The sequence below is a fragment of the Cupressus sempervirens genome, chromosome 2, assembly GCF_028749045.1.
Source record: "Cupressus sempervirens isolate cs-2001-9-10 chromosome 2, ASM2874904v1, whole genome shotgun sequence".
In the NCBI taxonomy this organism is placed as follows: Eukaryota; Viridiplantae; Streptophyta; class Pinopsida; order Cupressales; family Cupressaceae; genus Cupressus; species Cupressus sempervirens.
In genome coordinates, this window is record NC_143119.1 from 566,440,317 (window position 1) to 566,452,868 (window position 12,552).

The window sequence follows — 12,552 nt, forward strand, 5'->3', positions numbered from 1 at the left end:
GAGCATGGGAGCTTCTTTTATCGGAACCTCTCCGTGGCCTTTGAATATAGACCCAGTGCCGACGATATCGATGGATTCGAGCCTTGGATTATAAAATTGTTCAGCTAACATTGGTTTTTGTGAGAGATGGGTACGAAAGCACTTCCCGATCGATACGCGGGAGTTCCCTAAGATCGCCTCTGTGCCAACTCGATCGGCACAACATTGGGAATGGTTCGACAGCGGTTGTCGTTCCAATGTGTCATCGGGATGTCTTGGAACGCGGCCTTTCAAGGGCGAGCTTGCGTCTAGCACTTGAATTGTGCGTCGTCACAAGTGAATGGGGAGATCTCTCTGTGAACGGCGGCATGGCGATTGCAAGAGAAAATTGACTTAGTAGTCGGAGCATTGGCCTCGGGCCATTGTGACGGCCTTGCAATTTCTCTATAATTGCAACCTATGTTTGCGCAGTAGCAGAGTTTGCATGTTAGATTGGCCTTTGTTCTTGACAGTTCGAAGTACTCTCACCGAGTCAGCAAGTCACCATGCTGGCCGAGCCGATCTGGGCGAGCCATTCTGGCCGAGCCGATCTGGGCGAGCTCCAAAAACGGTGTCGTGGATGACTGTTTGGTCACATTTTTCATTGAATTGGATTTTTAAGGGAGTTGTCCGCGCTGTCGCAGATTTCTAATGCAGAGCGAGCCTCGCACTAATAGCTTATATAGGAGAGGTTGTTGCCGCGAGCCTCTCCCGTGCCCCTTTCATTGATTCAACATTGGTGTCTAGGCGGATCGGATTGTTGGGTTTTCAAACGGTGTATGCCGATGTTGAATGAATGAAAGGGGCATGAAGCGATCTCAGTGCTTTTCCTCGGCTCTCCTTTAGATCATGTTTTCCGATGACTCAATTTTGGAAAAGGTGAGGCAGCGGTTGCCGATCCATGGCGTGTGTTTTTGGTGGTTTTAAAACTTGATCTAAACGTGAGCCCTTGTCTAGCACTCCGGCGTTGCTTGGTATAATGGCAATTTGCTATGGGTGCTCGGCGCTCTAGCAATTTGTCATGGTGTACTTATCGCGGCTACATGGGAGCTTTAATATCAAAAGCTCTCGGCGAAAAATGGTGGCCGAGCCATGCTGGCCGACCCGATCTGGCTTAGCCATTTTCGTCGACCCGATCTGGCTCTCGTTTCTCACTCCATCGGCACAAATTTGGGAGTTGTTCGACAGCGGTTGTCGTTCCAATGTGTCATTGCGGTGATCTGGAGAGCGATGCTAAGTGCGGGAGCTTGCGTCTAGCATTTGTGGATGTTTGTGCAAGCGAGCAGGGGAGCTTCTCTTATCGGAACCTCTCCGTGGCCTTTGAATATAGACCCAGTGCCGACGATATCGATGGATACGAGCCTTGGATTATAAAATTGTTCAGCTAACATTGGTTTTTGTGAGAGATGGGTACGAAAGCACTTCCCGATCGATACGCGGGAGTTCCCTAAGATCGCCTCCGTGCCAACTCGATCGGCAAAACGTTGGGAATGGTTCGACAGCGGTTGTCGTTCCAATGTGTCATCGGGATGTCTTGGAACGCGGCCTTTCAAGGGTGAGCTCGCGTCTAGCACTTGAATTGTGCGTCATCACAAGTGAATGGGGAGATCTCTCTGTGAACGGCGGCATGGCGATTGCAAGAGAAAATTGACTTAGTAGTCGGAGCGTTGGCCTCGGGCCATTGTGACGGCCTTGCAATTTCTCTATAATTGCAACCTATGTTTGCGCAGTAGCAGAGTTTGCATGTTAGATTGGCCTTTGTTCTTGACAGTTTGAAGTACTCTCACTGAGTCAGCAAGTCACCATGCTGGCCGAGCCGATCTGGCCGAGCCATGCTGGCCGAGCCGATCTGGGCGAGCCATTCTGGCCGAGCCGATCTGGGCGAGCCCCAAAAACGGTGTCGTGGATGGCTGTTTGGTCACATTTTTCATTGAATTGGATTTTTAAGGATTTTGTCCGCGCTGTCGCAGATTTCTAATGCAGAGCGAGCCTCGCACTAATAGCTTATATAGGAGAGGTTGTTGCCGCGAGCCTCTCCCATGCCCCTTTCATTGATTCAACATTGGTGTCTAGGCGGATCGGATTGTTGGGTTTTCAAACGGTTTATGCTGATGTTGAATGAATGAAAGGGGCATGAAGCGATCTCAGTGCTTTTCCTCGGCTCTCCTTTAGATCATGTTTACCGATGACTCAATTTTGGAAAAGGTGAGGCAGCGGTTGCCGATCCATGGCGTGTCTTTTTGGTGATTTTAAAACTTGATCTAAACGTGAGCCCTTGTCTAGCACTCCGGCGTTGCTTGGTATAATGGCAATTTGCTATGGGTGCTCGGCGCTCTAGCAATTTTGTCGTGGTGTACTTATCGCTGCTACATGGGAGCTTTAATATCGAAAGCTCTCGACGAAAAATGGTGGCCGAGCCATGCTGGCCGACCCGATCTGGCTTAGCCGTTTTCGTCGACCCGATCTGGCTCTTCTTTCTCACTCCATCGGCACAAATTCGGGAGTTGTTCGACAGCGGTTGTTGTTCCAATGTGTCATTGCGGTGATCTGGAGAGCGATGCTAAGGGCGGGAGCTTGCGTCTAGCATTTGGGGATGTTTGTGCAAGAGAGCAGGGGAGCTTCTCTTATCGGAACCTCTCCGTGGCCTTTGAATATAGACCCAGTGCCGACGATATCGATGGATACGAACCTTGGATTCTAAAATTGTTCAACTAACATTGGTTTTTGTGAGAGATGGGTACGAAAGCACTTCCCGATCGATTCGCGGGAGCTCCCTAAGATCGCCTCTGTGCCAACTCGATCGGCACAACATTGGGAATGGTTCGACAGCGGTTGTCGTTCCAATGTGTCATCGGGATGTCTTGGAACGCGGCCTTTCAAGGGCGAGATCGCGTCTAGCACTTGGATTGTGCGTCGTCACAAGTGAATGGGGAGATCTCTCTGTGAACGGCGGCATGGTGATTGCAAGAGAAAATTGACTTAGTAGTCGGAGCATTGGCCTCGGGCCATTATGACGGCCTTGCAATTTCTCTATAATTGCAACCTATGTTTGCGCAGTAGCAGAGTTTGCATGTAAGATTGGCCTTTGTTCTTGACAGTTCCAGGAGATGACCTCCGGAACTTTTGGATTGGGCCCCTTCAAGGTGAAATTCATCCAGTTGATCGGATGAGCTCGATGACCATTTCACTCCCTTGGCTCCATGAATTCAAATCCCATCCAGCTGCCGTGAAGCCATCCCGATTTTGCTATGCGAGGGCTCTCTCCCCAGAGTCGTTCTCTTTGCAACAACTTCTTTGGCAAAAAAATTTCGGAATGGTTCGGCAGCGGTTTTCGTTCCAATGGTGCCGTTGTGGTGGTTGCCTGGGCAGTGATCTGAAGGGCGAGCTGTCGTCTAGCAGTTGGGCTGCGCATCACGGGTGACAAGGGAGCCTTTGTAATCGGAAGCTCCCCGTGACCATTCGATGAGAAGAGCCATTGCTTGTGTGAACAAGGACGAATGCAGCCTCGGATTCCAAACGAAATCAACGACATCGGATCTATATATAAGAGCGGAATGAAGCAGCAGCCCGTTTTCCATGCGCGGCTCCCCAAAGTTGCTCGTCTTTCTCACTCCATCGGCACAAATTCAGGAGTTGTTCGACAGTGGTTGTCGTTCCAATGTGTCATTGCGGCGATCAGGAGAGCGATGCTAAGGGCGGGAGCTTGTGTCTAGCATTTGGGATGTTTGTTCGAGCGAGCAGGGGAGCTTCTCTTATCAGAACCTCTCCGTGGCCTTTGAATATATAGACCCAGTGCCGACGATATCGATGGATACAAGCCTTGGATTCTAAATTTGTTCACAGCTAAGATTGGTTTTTGTGAGAGATGGGTACGAAAGCACATCCCGATTGCTACGCGGGAGCTCCCTAAGGTCGCCTCTGTGCCAACTCGATCGGCACAACATTGGGAATGGTTCGACAGCGGTTGTCGTTCCAATGTGTCATCGGGGGATGTCTTGGAAAGTGGCCTGGCCTTTCAAGGGCGAGCTCGCGTCTATCACTTGGATTGTGCATCGCGTCGCAAGTGAATGGGGAGATCTCTCTGTGAACGGCGGCATGGTGATTGCAAGAGAAAATTGACTTAGTCGGAGCATTGGCCTCGGGCCACTGTGATGGCCTGGCAATTTCTCTTTAATTGCAACCTATGTTTGCGCAGTAGCAGAGTTTGCAAGTAAGATGGTCCTTGTTCTTGAGAGTTCCAGGAGATGACCTCCGGAACTTTTGGATTGGGCCCCTTCAAGGTGAAATTCATCTAGTTGATCGGATGAGCTCGATGACCATTTCAGTCCGTTGGCTCCATGAATTCACATCTCCTAACCGACGACAATCTTTTGCTCCTTAGACGACCTCATAATAAATTGGGTCGTGGATGGCTGTTTGGTCAGAATTTTGAACGATTTGGATTTTTATGGCGGATGTCGGCGTGTTCGCTAATTTCTAATGCAGAGCGAGCCTCGCACTAATAGCTTATATAGGAGAGGTTGTTGCCGCGAACCTCTCCCGTGCCCCTCTCATTGATTCAACGGCGATGTCGAGGCGGATGGAAATGTCGGATTTTGAAACGGTGGACGCCGACGTTGAATCAATTGGAGGGGCATGAAGCCCACCCTCGAGGTGCTATTCCTCGACTCTCCTTTAGATCATGTTTTCTTGTCACTCAAGCTGGCGCAATTTCGGAAAGCAGTTGGGCTGCGCGTCACGAGTGACAAGGGAGCCTTTGTGATCGGAAGCTCCCCGTGGCCATTCGATGAGAAGAGCCATTGCTTGTGTGAGCAAGGACGAATGCAGCCTCGGATTCCGAACGAAATCAACGACATCGGATCTATATATAGGAGCAGAATGAAGCAGCAGCCAGCCCGTTTGCGATGCGCGGCTCCCCAAAGTTGCTATTCTTTCTCACTCCATCGGGGCACAAATTCGGGAGTTGTTCGACAGCGGTCGTCGTTCCAATGGTGTCATTGCGGCGAAATCTGTTCACAGCTAAGATTGGTTTTTGTGAGAGATGGGTATGAAAGCACATCCCGATTGCTACGCGGGAGCTCCCTAAGGTCGCCTCTGTGCCAACTCGATCGGCACAACATTGGGAATGGTTCGACAGCGGTTGTCGTTCCAATGTGTCATCGGGGGATGTCTTGGAAAGTGGTCTTTCTTTCAAGGGCGAGCTCGCGTCTAGCACTTGGGTTGTGCGTCGCGTCACAAGTGAATGGGGGATGTCTTGGGGGATGTCTTGGAAAGTGGTCTTTCTTTCAAGGGCGAGCTCATGTCTAGCACTTGGACTGTGCGTCGCGTCACAAGTGGATGGGGAGATCTCTCTGTGAATGGCGGCATGGTGATTGCAAGAGAAAATTGACTTAGTCGGAGCCATTGGCCTCGGGCCATTGTGACGACCTCGCCATTTCTCTTTAATTGCAACCTATGTTTGCGCAGTAGCAGAGTTTGCATGTAAGATGGGCCTTGTTCTCGAGAGTTCCAGGAGATGACCTCCGGAACTTTTGGATTGGGCCCCTTCAAGGTGAAATTCATCCAGTTGATCGGATGAGCTCGATGACCATTTCAGTCCCTCGGCTCCATGAACTCACATCTCCTAACCGATGACAATCTTTTGCTCCTCTGCCGACCTCATAAAAAATTGGGTCGTGAATGGCTGTTTGGTAGGAATTTTAAAGGATTTGGATTTTTAAGGTGGATGTCGGTGTGTTCGCTAATGTCTAATGCAGAGCGAGCCTCGCACTAATAGCTTATATAGGAGAGGTGGTTGCCGCGAGCCTCTCCCGTGCCCCTCTCATTGATTCAACGCCGGTGTCAAGGCGGATGGATATGTCAGATTTTGAAATGGTGGACGCCGACGTTGAATCAATTAGAGGGGCATGAAGCCCACCCTGGATGTGCTATTCCTCGACTCTCCTTTTAGATCATGTTTTCTTCTCACTCAGCTGGCGCAATTTCGGAAAAAGGTTTGGCAGCGGTTGCCATCCCTCACCGTGTCTACTTGGTGATTTTAAAACTCGATCTAAAACGGGAGCCCTCGCCTAGCACCTCCGTCCGGTGTTGCTCGGGTATTGCGTAAAATTATGCCAACGGCGCGAATCCCCCAACGAATGCCTACGCTTGGACCCTCTCTTAGATCACCTTCTTTGATCACTCGACCGACGCAACTACGGAAGAGACTTGGCAGCGGTTGCCATTCTACAGCGCGTCTGTTCAGCGATTTCGAAGTTGATCTAATGGTGAGCCCTTGTCTCTAGCCATGAGGTGGGTGGTTGGCGCTCTAGCAAAATTTTTTGCGTGCCTATCGCGGCTACAACGGGAGAGGTGGTTGCTGCGAGCCTCTCCCGTGCCCCCCTCATTGATTCAACGCCGCTGTCAGGGCGGATGGATATGTCAGATTTTGAAACGGTGGACGCCGACGTTGAATCAATTAGAGGGGCATGAAGCGCACCCTCGAGGGTGCTATTCCTGGACTCTCCTTTAGATCATGTTTTCTTGTCACTCAGCTGGCGCAATTTCAGAAAAAGGTTTGGCCAGCGGTTGCCAGCCCTCACCGCGTCTACTTGGTGATTTTAAAACTCGATCTAAAATGGGAGCCCTCGTCTAGCACCTCCGTCCGGTGTTGCTCGGGTATTGCATAAATTTATGCCATCGGCGCGAATCCCCCAACGAATGCCTACGCTTGGACCCTCTCTTAGATCACCTTCTTCGATCACTCGACCGACGCAACTACGGAAGAGACTTGGCAGCGGTTGCCATTCTACAGTGCGTCTGTTCAGCGATTTCGAAGTTGATCTAATGGCGAGCCCTTGTCTCTAGCCATGAGGTGGGTGCTTGGCGCTCTAGCAAAATTTTTTGCGTGCCTATCGCGGCTACAACGGGAGAGGTGGTTTCCGCGAGCCTCTCCCGTGCCCCCCTCATTGATTCAACGCCGCTGTCAGGGCGGATGGATATGTCGGATTTTGAAACGGTGGACGCCGACGTTGAATCAATTAGAGGGGCATGAAGCCCACCCTCGAGGGTGCTATTCCTGGGCTCTCCTTTAGATCATGTTTTCTTGTCACTCAGTTGGCGCAATTTTGGAAAATGGTTTGGCAGCGGTTGCCAGCCCTCACCGCGTCTACTGGGTGATTTTAAAACTCGATCTAAAACGGGAGACCTCGTCTAGCACCTCCGTCCGGTGTTGCTCGGGTATTGCATAAATTTATGCCATCGACGCGAATCCCCCAACGAATGCCTACACGCTTGGACCCTCTCTTAGATCAACTTCTTCGATCACTCGACCGACGCAACTACGGAAGAGACTTGGCAGCGGTTGCCATTCTACAGCGCGTCTGTTCAGCGATTTCGAAGTTGATCTAATGGCGAGCCCTTGTCTCTAGGCATGAGGTGGGTGGTTGGCGCTCTAGCAAAATTTTTTTGCGTGCCTATCGCGGCTACAAGGGGAGAGGTGGTTGCCGCGAGCCTCTCCCGTGCCCCCCTCATTGATTCAACGCCGCTGTCATGGCGGATGGATATGTCAGATTTTGAAACGGTGGACGGCGACATTGAATCAATTAGAGGGGCATGAAGCCCACCCTCGAGGGTGCTATTCCTGGACTCTCATTTAGATCATGTTTTCTTGTCACTCAGCAGGCGCAATTTCGGAAAAAGGTTTGGCAGCGGTTGCCAGCCCTCACCGCGTCTACTCGGTGATTTTAAAACTCGATCTAAAACGGGAGCCCTCGTCTAGCACCTCCGTCCGGTGTTGCTCGGGTATTGCATAAATTTATGCCATCGGCGCGAATCCCCCAACGAATGCCTACGCTTGGACCCTCTCTTAGATCACGTTCTTCGATCACTCGACCGACGCAACTACGGAAGAGACTTGGCAGCGGTTGCCACTCTACAGCGCGTCTGTTGAGCGATTTCAAAGTTGATCTAATGGCGAGCCCTTGTCTCTAGGCATGAGGTGGGTGCTTGGCGCTCTAGCAAAATATTTTGCGTGCCTATCACGGCTACAACGGGAGAGGTGGTTGCCGTGAGCCTCTTCCGTGCCCCCCTCATTGATTCAACGCCGCTGTCAGGGCGGATGGATATGTCAGATTTTGAAACGGTGGACGGCGACGTTGAATCAATTAGAGGGGCATGAAGCCCACCCTCGAGGGTGCTATTCCTGGACTCTCCTTTAGATCATGTTTTCTTGTCACTCAGCTGGCGCAATTTCGGAAAAAGGTTTGGCAGCGGTTGCCAGCCCTCACCGCGTCTACTCGGTGATTTTAAAACTCGATCTAAAACGGGAGCCCTCATCTAGCACCTCCGTCCGGTGTTGCTCGGGTATTGCATAAATTTATGCCATCGGCGCGAATCCCCCAACGAATGCCTACGCTTGGACCCTCTCTTAGATCACCTTCTTCGATCACTCGATCGACGCAACTACGGAAGAGACTTGGCTACAATGGGAGAGGTGGTTGTCGCGAGCCTCTCCCGTGCCCAGCTCATTGATTCAACACCGCTGTCAGGGTGGATGGATATGTTGGATTTTGAAACGGTGGATGCCAACGTTGAATCAATTAGAAGGGCATGAAGCCCACCTTCGAGGGTGCTATTCCTGGACTCTCCTTTAGATCATGTTTTCTTGTCACTCAGCTGGCGCAATTTTGAAAAAAGGTTTGGCAGCGGTTGCCAGCCGTCCGGTGTTGCGCGGGTATTGCACAAATTTTTGCCATCGGCGCGATTACCCCAACGAATGCCCTACGCTGGGACCCTCTCTTAGATCACCTTTTTCGATCACTCGACCGACGCAATTACGGAAGAGACTTGGCAGCGGTTGCCATTCTACAGCGCGTCTGTTCTGCGATTTCGAAGTTGATCTAATGGCGAGCCCTTGTCTCTAGGCATGAGGTGGGTGGTTGGCGCTCTAGCAAAATCTTTTTGCGTGCCTATCGCGGCTACAAGGGGAGAGGTGGTTGCCGCGAGCCTCTCCCGTGCCCCCCTCATTGATTCAACGCCGCTGTCAGGGCGGATGGATATGTCGGATTTTGAAACGGTGGACGGCGACGTTGAATCAATTAGAGGGGCATGAAGCCCACCCTCGAGGGTGCTATTCCTGGACTCTCCTTTAGATCATGTTTTCTTGTCACTCAGCTGGCGCAATTTCGGAAAAAGGTTTGGCAGCAGTTGCCAGCCCTCACCGCGTCTACTCGGTGATTTTAAAACTCGATCTAAAACGGGAGCCCTCGTCTAGCACCTCCGTCCGGTGTTGCTCGGGTATTGCATAAATTTATGCCATCGGCGCGAATCCCCCAATGAATGCCTACGCTTGGACCCTCTCTTAGATCACGTTCTTCGATCACTCGACCGACGCAACTACGGAAGAGACTTGGCAGCGGTTGCCACTCTACAGCGCGTCTGTTCAGCGATTTCGAAGTTGATCTAATGGCGAGCCCTTGTCTCTAGGCATGAGGTGGGTGCTTGGCACTCTAGCAAAATATTTTGCGTGCCTATCGCGGCTACAACGGGAGAGGTGGTTGCCGCGAGCCTCTTCCGTGCCCCCCTCATTGATTCAACACCGCTGTTAGGGCGGATGGATATGTCAGATTTTGAAACGGTGGACGGCGACGTTGAATCAATTAGAGGGGCATGAAGCCCACCCTCGAGGGTGCTATTCCTGGACTCTCCTTTAGATCATGTTTTCTTGTCACTCAGCTGGCGCAATTTCGGAAAAAGGTTTGGCAGCGGTTGCCAGCCCTCACCGAGTCTACTCGATGATTTTAAAACTTGATCTAAAACGGGAGCCCTCGTCTAGCACCTCCGTCCGGTGTTGCTCGGGTATTTGCATAAATTTATGCCATCGGCGCGAATCTCCCAACGAATGCCTACGCTTGGACCCTCTCTTAGATCACCTTCTTCGATCACTCGACCGACACAACTACGGAAGAGACTTGGCAGCGGTTGCCATTCTACAGCGCGTCTGTTAAGCGATTTCGAAGTTGATCTAATGGCGAGCCCTTGTCTCTAGGCATGAGGTGGGTGCTTGGTGCTCTAGCAAAATTTTTTGCGTGCCTATCACGGCTACAAGGGGAGAGGTGGTTGCCGCGAGCCTCTCCCGTGCCCCCCTCATTGATTCAACGCCGCTGTCAGGGCGGATGGAAATGTCAGATTTTGAAACGGTGGACGGCGACGTTGAATCAATTAGAGGGGCATGAAGCCCACCCTCGAGGGTGCTATTTTCCTGGACTCTCCTTTAGATCATGTATTCTTGTCACTCAGCTGGCGCAATTTCGGAATAAGGTTTGGCAGTGGTTGCCAGCCCCTCACCGCGTCTACTTGGTGATTTTAAAACTCGATCTAAAACGGGAGCCCTCGTCTTGCACCTCCGTCCGGTGTTGCTCAGGTATTGCACAAATTTTTGCCATCGGCACGAATCCCCCAACGAATGCCTACACGCTTGGACCCTCTCTTAGATCACCTTCTTCGATCACTCGACCGACGCAATTACGGAAGAGACTTGGCAGCGGTTGCCATTCTACACCGCGTCCGTTCTGCGATTTCGAAGTTGATCTAATGGCGAGCCCTTGTCTATAGCCATGAGGTGGGTACTTGGCACTCTAGCAAAATTTTTTGCGAGCCTATCGCGGCTACAATGGGAGAGGTGGTTGCCGCGAGCCTCTCCCGTGCCCAGCTCATTGATTCAACGCCGCTGTCAGGGCGGATGGATATGTCGGATTTTGAAACGGTGGACGCCGACGTTGAATCAATTAGAAGGGCATGAAGCCCACCTTCGAGGGTGCTATTCCTGGACTCTCCTTTAGATCATGTTTTCTTGTCACTCAGCTGGCGCAATTTCGGAAAAAGGTTTGGCAGCGGTTGCCATCCCTCACCGCGTCTTCTTTGTGATTTTAAAACTTGATCTAAAACGGGAGCCCTCGTCTAGCACCTCCGTCCGGTGTTGCGCGGGTATTGCACAAATTTTTGCCATCGGCGTGATTACCCCAACGAATGCCCTACGCTGGGACCCTCTCTTAGATCACCTTTTTCGATCACTCGACCGACGCAATTACGGAAGAGACTTGGCAGCGGTTGCCATTCTACAGCGCGTCTGTTCTGCGATTTCGAAGTTGATCTAATGGCGAGCCCTTGTCTCTAGGCATGAGGTGGGTGCTTGGCGCTCTAGCAAAATCTTTTTGCGTGCCTATCGCAGCTACAATGGGAGAGGTGGTTGCCGCGAGCCTCTCCCGTGCCCCCCTCATTGATTCAACGCCGCTGTCAGGGCGGATGGATATGTCGGATTTTGAAACGGTGGACGCCGACGTTGAATCAATTAGAGGGGCATGAAGCCCACCCTCGAGGCTGCTATTCCTGGACTCTCCTTTAGATCATGTTTTCTTGTCACTCAGCTGGCGCAATTTCGGAAAAAGGTTTGGCAGCGATTGCCAGCCCTCACCGCGTCTACTTGGTGATTTTAAAACTCGATCTAAAACGGGAGCCCTCGTCTAGCACCTCCGTCCGGTGTTGCTCGGGTACTGCATAAATTTATGCCATCGGCGCGAATCCCCCAACGAATGCCTACGCTTGGACCCTCTCTCTTAGATCACCTTCTTCGATCACTCGACCGACGCAACTACGGAAGAGACTTGGCAGCGGTTGCCATTCTACAGCGCGTCTGTTCAGCGATTTCGAAGTTGATCTAATGGCGAGCCCTTGTCTCTAGCCATGAGGTGGGTGCTTGGCGCTCTAGCAAAATTTTTTGCGTGCCTATCGCGTAAAGCATGATTTCTAGTCACTCAGCTGGCGCAATTTTGGAAAAAAGGTTTGGCAGCGGTTGCCAGCCCTCACCGCGTCTTCTTGGTGATTTTAAAACTCGATCTAAAACGGGAGCCCTCGTCTAGCGGCTCCGTGCCAACTCGATCGGCACAACATTGGGAAATGGTTCGACAGCGGTTGTCGTTCCAATGTGTCATCGGGGGATGCCTTGGAAAGTGGCCTTTCAAGGGCGAGCTTGTGTCTATCCCTTGGATTGTGCGTCGCATCACAAGTGAATGGGGAGATCTCTCTGTGAACGGCGGCATGGTGATTGCAAGAGAAAATTGACTTAGTCGGAGCATTGGGCTCGGGCCATTGTGACGGCCTTGCAATTTCTCTTTAATTGCAACCTATGTTTGCGCAGTAGCAGAGTTTGCATGTAAGATGGGCCTTGTTCTTGAGAGTTCCAGGAGATGACCTCCGGAACTTTTGGATTGGGCCCCTTCAAGGTGAAATTCATCCAGCTGATCGGATGAAGCTCGATGTGCTTGTATCTATTCCGAGATGGTAATGATGGTCATTAATCTGTGGCGGTGAGTATTATCCCATTCGGTAATCGCAATGGCGGAGCTGGTGGGAAGTACTTGTCGCTTTGTTTTGATGGATATACCCTATATGTAGGTGTCTGCACGGCTTGCAACACACTGCACATTTGGTGTTCGATTCTAAGATGCGCTTGTTGCTGAGTGTGTATGGAGTTGTATCTTTTAGCCAAGGGCTCCG